Raw genomic sequence first — 10,000 nt, forward strand, 5'->3', positions numbered from 1 at the left:
GAGTCTAGTCAGTTTCGTCAGTTTTGTTGCTGCATGCCTGAAGAGCAGCTAAAGTGTCAGTTTCAGTGTCAGTTTAGTGTCAGCTAAATATGTCGGTTTCGTCTAGTCACTAGACGAAACTGACATATAACAGTTTGGAGAGACAGGGCTCCGCGATCTACTCATTTTGCCTCACGATCTACCGGTAGATCGCGATCCACCTATTGAGCACCCCTGCCATAGACAGTCCTACTGCCGTCTGTTGTCTGCGTATTAAAGTGGCTACCAGGAGCGGGAGAGAACTTACCTGTTATATTACTTGTTATCTTACTTGCATCATGAAAGTCCAGCACACATCTAGCAAGGCTGCTGAAGCTCATGTCTCTTCTTGTTCTTTGATATCTGTTCTTCATCAGTTTCTGAAGGCTAAGACTATGATTTGGTCTACTTTTAAGCAACCAGCAAACCAAGCAGAGATTCTAGTGCTTCCCAGTTACATGATTGAACATCTGATGCCAGCTACTTTGACCTCTCCACTTCCAGAGCTGCAGCCTCATTGTTGTACAACATGTATTTGCTTTTTGTTTGTAAAAACCCTCAAACAAATCCTAATTAAGTGACTGCTTCTTGTTTAGATGCTTACTGTCAATGGTTTCTAGGGAACCTTTCTGAAACATAAGCTTTGACTCTTACAAAGGAGTCCAAAGGCCACCTCATTCATTGTTCCTTCCAGCAGTCAGATACTGCTGGAATTTCACAAGTCAAATGGGACAGTGATAGACTTTGGAGCAGATGGTTCCTGGGGTAAAGCTCAACAGCATTGGGCACCCAATGCCCCCTGCTCACACATGGGCACACTTGGACACTATGAAGGTTCAGAGTCAGCCTGGCCAAGGGGATCCTCTGGTGAGTGTGAACCCTTGGGCAGAGAGCGAGCAGGCTGCACCATCTCGGAAGCTCATATACTTCATTGCCCTATACCAGGGGTGCCCAAACCCCAGCCCTGGGGCCACTTGCAGCCCTCGAGGACCCCCAATGGGGCCCTCAGGGAGCCCCCAGTCTCCAATGAGCCTCTGGCCCTCTGAAGATTTGCTGGAGCCCACACTGGCCCGACGCAACTGCTCTCAGCATGAGAATGACTGTTTGACCTCTTGCATGGGCTGTGGGATGAGAGCTTCCTCCACTGCTTGCTGTTTCACATCTGTGATGCAGCAGAGGCAGCAAAGGAAAGGCCAGCCTTGCTTTGCACAAGGCCTTTTATAGGGCTTGACCTTCATTGCAAGACCTTCATTCATTCATATAAGTTCATCTTTAATATATACATTTATGTAAACTTATGTAAATTTATTCAAATTTTAAATGTAAATTAATTCTTTTTTTCCCTGGCCCCCGACACTGTGTTGGAGAGATGATGTGGCCCTCCTGCCAAAAACTTTGGACACCCCTGCCCTATACCAATGGTTCCCAAAACATTTTGACTGGTAGCTCCCTTGGGCCATTGGGCCTAGCTCCCCATTAGGGCTACAATCCTATACATTGTAAAGGATAGAGAGGTTTGCAAGGATTCTTCTGCTCCCCAGGCTGATTTTTGCAGCTCCCCCAGGGAGCCATGGCTCACACTTTGGGAACCACTACTCTATAGTGAAGCCAGGAGTAAGTTACTTGGTTGATATGACTCTGGTGTTATTTCAGTGAACTATGGTTTCTGCGTCACGTAACTCAGGCCAACCAGGGAAATTTAATTTTTATTTCTATTTTTCACATTTTTATACCACCCTTCCTCCAAGGAGCTCAGGATGGTCTACACAGCTGCTCCCCTCCTTTTGTTCTCACGACAACCCTGAGAGGTAGGTGAGGTTGAGAGAAAGTGACTGGCCAAGATCACCCAGGAAACTTCATGGCTGAGGGGGGATTCGAACCTGGATTTTCCAGGTCTAAGTCCACCTCCCAAACCACCTCACCACCCTGGCTCTCAGGGTTAACAGCCACGGAAGCTGACTGTGCCGGTCATTGGACTTTAAACAGCAAATGGTCACTGACTGTATTGCTTCTGCCTCACAGTCCTTTGAACCCCAGCTCTTTCATCTGCAGGACTACCTCCTTCTCTGTGAGCTTGCCCTTCTCCCTGACAGAAGCCATCCTCAGGTTCCCAGAATGACCTGCAGAGCCAAACTGGTATGGTGGTTTGGGAGTTGGACCTGGACGATCCAGGTTCAAAACCCTGCTCAGTCATGAAGCCTCCTGGGTGACCTTAGGCTAGTCCAGGGGTGTCAAACATAAGGCCCGGGGGCCAGATGCGGCCCCCGGAAGCTGTTTATCTGGCCGTCAGGCTCTCAGCTGCTGAGCAGTGCTGAGGTGTTACTGCTGAAAGGGTAGCCCACATGAAAAATGGGCTCCCCCATACCTTGAAATATAATCAAGTTTTGCATATTTTCTCTTCTGTCATTTGCAGTTAATGAGAACAAAGTGCTGATTTCCAGCCATCAGCTGCTTAATGATGTCACTTTCTGGTTAATGACATCACTTCCGGCCCTCAGCAGGTGTCCTGAATGCTAACCTCGGCCCTCTGTATGAAACGAGTTTGACACCCCTGGGCTAGCATTCTGTACCCCACGATGCAATCCTGCTTTCTGCAGATTAGGCTACAGCAGGGTAGGGTATGTTTGTCTGTTCAGTGTTTGTGCAGCTGTACAATTGTACAAAGGAAGAAAATGGTGCTTTGGGGGGAAACATCCAATATTTCATGCTAACAGCAGAGACAAAATTGTCTGCCTTTCTTTTGGAGATAGAAACGTCAATAGTTTATGACTCATTTCTGGGAGAGGACTTTTTTTTTTTCCTTCCTAGTCAGCCTCGATATTATTCCTTAAATCTCCATTGAAGCATCATGTGTTTGCTGTTTACAAAGCTGCTACATTACCTGCGTTCGAAGCAGGTAACGTGAGGTTTAAGAAGAGAAAGAAGCAACAGCTTGAAGCCTATCTGAACTTCCATTGTCTATTAAAGAGTCTTTTCCTGTTTATCCTCCAGGCTTCATTCTGCTTCAGAAAATCAATGCATCGCTTTGAAAATAGATTTTGTATTCACACATTGTATTTTTATAAGGATTGTGGGCTCCTGGTTCCAAAAATGGCAAGCTCACCTCATTATCTTGCACTCAAAGAGGCACGAGTTTAATACGTGGTCCACCATCCCAGTGGTTTGGGATGCTCTGAACTTCATCTTTCTGGTTGTGTTGCTGAATGACCTTTGGGAACCTGCTGAAGTTTGGCAACCCACAATCAGCCCAATCCTGAGCTTCCCAGCACTCAGGGCTGCAGCGGCACCAAAATGGCCACCGCGGCATCCCAAAGGGCTGGGAAGCACCACCAGGGCTACTCGGAGTAAGGAAGCTTAAGCTCTGATGGGTTCAGACGGGTGGTCCTGATGGGTCACCTTCGGATCTTCACCCACTACTGAGCGAGCTCGGATTCAAGGAGACATGTGTCAGGTCTCCTAGGCCTGAATCCACTTCCTCCCACTTCCTGAGCCCGCTGCCATCTCCACTTCCTCCCACCCCAGAACACCTCCCCCCATCCAAACTTACCTCTCCACCACCCAGTGCTTGCCCGGAGCTCTGGGTGGTGGTCCTTGATCCGCCGGCCAGTGCTGGCTCAGCCTGGGCTCGCTCTGAGCCTTCTCCAGCACTAGACCGGTGGAGGCTTCACAGATGTGCCTTACGGCACATTTGCAGTAGTTCACGCCAGCTGTGAAGCAGAACTCATTCTTCTGGATCAGAACCTCAGGACCTTCCTGCCTCCAAGCTAGATACCTTCTATTATTTGTTATATTTATATAACCTGCTGTTCTGACATCATGGGACTTTGTCTATATGGTGTTCCCCGGTCATTTTCATTGAGGTACTGACCAAACTGAGACCTGCTTAACTTCAGCAAGGTGATAGTATTGTCAGCAACTGTTACCCTGCACATGGCCGATCTCGGAAGCTAAGCAGGGTCATGTCTGGTTAGTACTTGGATGGGAGACTGCCTGGGAATACCAGAGGCTGTAGGCTTATACCATAGTCTTTCAAGACTGAAGGTTGCCAACCATTTTTTTAGTATTGTGTGTCCAACAACCAGGCCAGGCATAAACATACCTGCAAGGCCAAGAGATCACCAGCAATGAGAGGCTGCTATGTATTCTTATTTTATTAGTAATCCTGTCAGGATCTGCTAAGCATATTAGAGCTCAGCTAGATCAAGCTAAGGATCCCTCATGTTCATAATCCCCTTCGGATAGTGGCTGGCTGGATTCTTCCAGCAAGTCCACAAGCAGGGCATGAAAGAAACAGCCAGACTCTATAGAGTCTACCATCAACACCTGGTGTTCCAGGGAATATTACTGCGAACTTGGGGGCCCCGTTTAGCCACCACAGCAATCAGCCATTGATGGACCACAAATGTCTTAGCATATCTGCCTAACCAGTTCTGAAAAGCAATCTCTACCAATGGCCATCTCCACATCTTGTGGCGGAAAATTCGGTATTAATGATGAGTGGCATGAACTGTGTTGCCTCTTCTAAATAGGCAGTCCTTTGTCTGTCCTAAATTTACAGTTAATGGGTTTGACTGGGTGGCCCCAATTCCCGGCGTTTTGAGGGGAGAACAATTCCTCTCTACCCACTTTAAGAACATAAGAACAGTCCCACTGGATCAGGCCATAGGCCCATCTAGTCCAGCTTCCTGTATCTCACAGCAGCCCACCAAATGCCCCAGGGAGCACACCAGATAACAAGAGACCTCATCCTGGAGCCCTCCTTTGCATCTGGCATTCTGACATAACCCATTTCTAAAATCAGGAGGTTGCACATACAGATTATGGCTTGTACCCCATAATGGATTTTTCCTCCAGAAACTTGTCCAATCCCCTCTTAAAGGTGTCTAGGCTAGATGCCAGCACCACATCCTGTGGCAAGGAGTTCCACAGACCAACCACACGCTGAGTAAAGAAATATTTTCTTTTGTCTGTCCTAACTCTCCCAACACTCAATTTTAGTGGATGTTCCCGGTTCTGGTATTATGTGAGAGTGTAAAGAGCATCTCCCTATCCACTCTGTCCACCCCCTGCATAATTTCGTATGTCTCAATCATGTCCCCCCTCAGGCATCTCTTTTCTAGGCTGAAGAGGCCCAAACGCCGTAGCCTTTCCTCATAAGGAAGGTGCCCCAGCCCCATAATCATCTTAGTCGCTCTGTTTTGCACCTTTTCCATTTCCACTATGTCTTTTTTGAGATGCGGTGACCAGAACTAGACACAATACTCCAGGTGTGGCCTTACCATAGATTTGTACAACGGCACTATAATACTAGCCTTTTTGTTCTCAATACTTTTTCTAATGATCCCAAGCATAGAATTGGCCTTCTTCACTGCTGCCGCACATTGGGTCGACACTTTCATTGACCTGTCCACCACCACCCCAAGATCTCTCTCCTGATCTGTCACAGACAGCTCAGAACCCATCAGCCTATATCTAAAGCTTTGATTTTTTGCCCCAATGTGCATGACTTTACACTTACTGACATTGAATCACATCTTTCTCTCACACTATGCATCATTTTACCAAAGTCTCTCACATCCTGCTTGTAGTCCTCTTTTTGTGGACCTCTTGGTCCCAGAGAGACTTCTTGGGTGGTCTGACTCTGTATCTTCCCATCCTTTCCTCTTTCCTGAGCTTGGTAGTAAATTAACCCCTGGTCTAAAATCCCTCAGGCCATGGCTTCTGGCCTTCCTGTGCATTTCATCAGAAGTGAAATGAGAAATGTCTTCCACAGAGAGTACCACCCTCCTGTCATTTTCTAGGGAAAATGAGGGCCAATTCTGAATACTTTTCAGTGGGGCTGAGACACTTTGTGAAATTCCCCAGCCCGTAATCAGCTGACATTTTTTTCCAGAAGTCCTCTCAGCATGACACCACACAATGATTTGTTGATGGAGCATTTTAGGTGAAATTCATGGCATCTGCCTTGGGCATCTGGGGTAGAGAGCATTAACTTACAGGAGCACCTCTAGTTGTACAGAGACACTTCCAGGCACAAGACTTACATGAACTCTTCCAGGTATCCAGAGGCATCTCCGGGCACAAAATTTATGTTTCTAGGCATCAGGCTTGCACACAGGCATCTTTATAAGACTTACAGTGTCTTCAGGCATAAGAGCATTCTCGGCGTCACCTGGCAGGACAAAGTTCCTCACAACACAGTCCTGGAACGTGCTGGAATCCCTAGCATGTATGCACTGCTGAAACAGAGACGCCTGCGTTGGCTTGGTCATGTCATAAGAATGGATGATGGCCGGATCCCAAAGGATCTCCTCTATGGAGAACTCGTGCAAGGAAAGCGCCCTACGGGTAGACCACAGCTGCGATACGAGGACATCTGCAAGAAGAATCTGAAGGCTTTAGGAGTGGACCAAAACAGGTGGGAAACCCTGGCCTCTGAGCGGCCTGCTTGGAGGCAGGCTGTGCAGCGTGGCCTTTCCCAGTTTGAAGAGACACTTGGCCAACAGTCTGAGGCAAAGAGGCAAGGAAGGAAGGCCCATAGCCAGGGAGACAGACCAGGGACAGACTGCACTTGCTCCCAGCGTGGAAGGGATTGTCACTCCCGGATTGGCCTTTTCAGCCACACTAGACGCTGTTCCAGAACCACCATTCAGAGCGTGATACCAGAGTCTTTCGAGACTGAAGGTTGCCAACAAAACAAAAGGCATAAGAGCATCAACATACATGGGCCTCTTTGGGCATTCCAAGGCAACCCCAGAAGTGATGCAGCCCCTAGTATCCAACAGCAAGGCTTGGGGACAAAGCAGCGCTTAAATACAATACAGTGGAATTGTTTGCTCCAGCTGCTTCATCAAAAAAATCAGTGCTAATTATCAAAAGATGGACCGCTTGACAGCAAAGTGATGTATGTCTGACTACAGTTGGGGTGTTCCTCGTTAAAAGGTATCTTATCAGCCCTCGTGCAACAGATAATAGGTTGAAATGATGCCAACAGGAGATGTTCTCATCATTAGGATCAAGACATGAGCAAGGACAGTAGCTTGGCTGATGGCAGCAGGAGATGTTCCCGTCATTAAAGCCATTTCTGCCCAATGTTGCATATACACAACAGGAATCAAATGTCTACCCCTGTCGGCTAAGCAGAAATGGGTTGAAAAGAGGGCTATCTGGCAAGTACATCTACATTAATAGTTTGGGCTTGAAGCAGACACATCTTATCACTCTGTTCTCATAAGATCAGGCAAGTGCAGTGGCTTGAGGTCATTTGGTTTGGACCCAACTTCTCATGGGAGTACTTAGTGAGGAAGGGCTGGAAGACACATAGGAGATAGAAGATGGGAGATGGGTTCTGGCCTTGCACTGGCCATTACACTGCCCCTAAAAGTTTGTCAGACTTTATCTGGGTCTCCCTTGGAATCACCCTGGCTTCTGCCCCACTGCATTTTTCTAGCAACTCCAAATCTGATGTGGAAAACACTACAATGACAGTGTTGAGTATAGTATCAAGTGTGTTGGCAACCTTCAGTCTCGCAAGACTATGGTATCGCGCTCTGAATGGTGGTTCTGGAACAGCGTTTAGTGTGGCTGAAAAGGTCGATTCGGGAGTGACAATCAATTCCACACCGGGAGCAAGTGCAGTCTGTCCCTGGCCTGTCTCCCTGGCTATGGGCCTTCCTTCTTTGCCTCTTCGCCTCAGACTGCTGGCAAAGTGTCTCTTCAAACTGGGAAAGGCCACGCTGCACAGCCTGCCTCCAAGCGGGCCGCTCAGAGGCCAGGGTTTCCCACCTGTTGAGGTCCACTCCTAAGGCCTTCAGATCCCTCTTGCAGATGTCCTTGTATCGCAGCTGTGGTCTACCTGTAGGGCGCTTTCCTTGCACGAGTTCTCCATAGAGGAGATCCTTTGGGATCCGGCCATCATCCATTCTCACGACATGACCGAGCCAACGCAGGCGTCTCTGTTTCAGCAGTGCATCAGTACCATAACATTTGCTATATATCTCCCTACAATGGGTGACAATCCTCTTCTAGTTTTTGGAAAACTGAATTGTTTATATAATTAGTAAGATGAACATCCTACCTATTCTCCAAAGTTTATAGACTGTATCCCTCAAGCAGCACCCCCCTGGCTAAGAGCCTGAGGGGTCCTCTTGCCAACATACCACAGCTAGGAGGGCACAGGGTGATGGACCTCTTCTTGCTATGGCACCATCCATTGAAATATTTGATTCCCTTCTCAGGCAAATGCATGATGCCTTCGAGAATCAATATAATCTGGACAGAATTCTCCTGTAGTCATGGCAGGAAAGAAAAATTAAGCTCTTTATTATTCTTTTTGCCTGGCTTGCAACTGAATCGGTCTTGATATAGGAACTATGAGTCATGCTGCAGACTTGTTCCTGGCTTCTCCATCTGACTCTTGCGTTGAACAGAGTTCTGGTCCTTTGGTCTCCATGTGTAAACTAGCCTCAGGGATTTTCTCCTTGACATTTAGAAAAGAAACATAGATATATATTTTCTCATGCAAACTGTTGTAGTAGTTACTGTTGTTCAGTCTTCCTTTTTCCTTTGTGGTTCAATGGATGCCAATTATGTTCTATCCTCACCCTCTCAGGTGTTTAATCCTGATGCAATCTAAACCCACGGAATTTTAAAAGAAGGAATCTACGGAGATATGACAGGCTATAGAACTGTCTTCTGGCCATATGGACATGTGATTCACATATTTGCCATGTTTCTTTCCCTTGGCAGCTGTTTCCCCTCTTTTAATCCCTTGGGTCCCTTGATTCTGACCTGGGGGGGGGAGGGCTGAATGGCCCAGGAGCATACAATGCTGGTCAATTGCTTTTGCACCCTTGCTTAGGAAGGACAGCCTCAGAACTTCAAATATTCCTGCTGCAGTGATGGTGAAAAATTTTGCACACAGCAGTAGAGATAACTGGAAGGGGTGGTGTCAAATCCATGCCTAGTAAACATTTGCCTCGCCCTTCCAAACAGTAATGCCCAGTCTATAAGGGAGGCCCTGGGAAAGAGAGATCCCTTTCCCATCTTTTCTCTTCATTCGATGAAAAGTTGAGGGGGTGGCTTCTGCATCACCTTCCTGGAATTGTTTACTTATTCATTGATTCCTGAGAATCTGGATGACGTTTCTCCAAAGCCATACTACATCTGTTGTTTATTTCTTCATTTTTAAGGGAACTGTATTGGTTGGCAGAATTTTTATGCCGTCTATAGCATTGCAGCATCACTATTTCAGGCGGGAACGTCTGTGAACTGTGGCGTCTGATTAAGGGTGCAATCCTAACCCACTTTCTAGCACTGACATAAGGGCAATGCAGCTCCAAGGTAAGGGAATAAACATTCCCTTACTTTGAGGGGGCTTCCGTGAGTACCACCCAACTGCAGGATGCAGCACATGCCCCATTGGCACCACTATGCCAGTGCTGGAAAGTGGGTTAGGATCTGGGCCTAAGAAAGCAATGTCTATATAAGAGAGCAGTGTCTATACATGTCTACTCAAAAATCAGTCCCACTGAGTTCAATGGGACTTATGCCCAGGTAAGTGTGTATAAGATCACGGCCTTAGAGTGTAATCTTCTGCATGTCTACTCCTGTTAGCCATACTGAGTTGAACGGCACTCACTCTCAAGTAAATTTGTACAGGGCCACAGCCTTCGTCTCAAAGTAGACAAGATATTTTTCTCCTTAGGAGATGTGGTCTGGAGGTTGAGCTGTCACCTTGCCTGAGAAACCCAAGCAGGATCAGCTGCTTGGATGGGAGAGCGAGAGACTGAAAGGCCAGGGGCGTATTTCTGTGGAGGACTGAAGTGTGGAGAAGTCAACTGGTGAGAAAATGGATAACATCTTTGAGAAGCCATCCTGAAACTTGGTGCAGCTGCCTGCAAGAGCTTGGAGGGCACAAGAGTTGGCAGCCAGGCTGACAACTGCACCATGAAGGGAAACATCTGGATAAATTGAGGTTCTA

This window comes from Tiliqua scincoides, chromosome 6 (genome assembly GCF_035046505.1).
Source record: "Tiliqua scincoides isolate rTilSci1 chromosome 6, rTilSci1.hap2, whole genome shotgun sequence".
Classification (NCBI taxonomy): Eukaryota; Metazoa; Chordata; class Lepidosauria; order Squamata; family Scincidae; genus Tiliqua; species Tiliqua scincoides.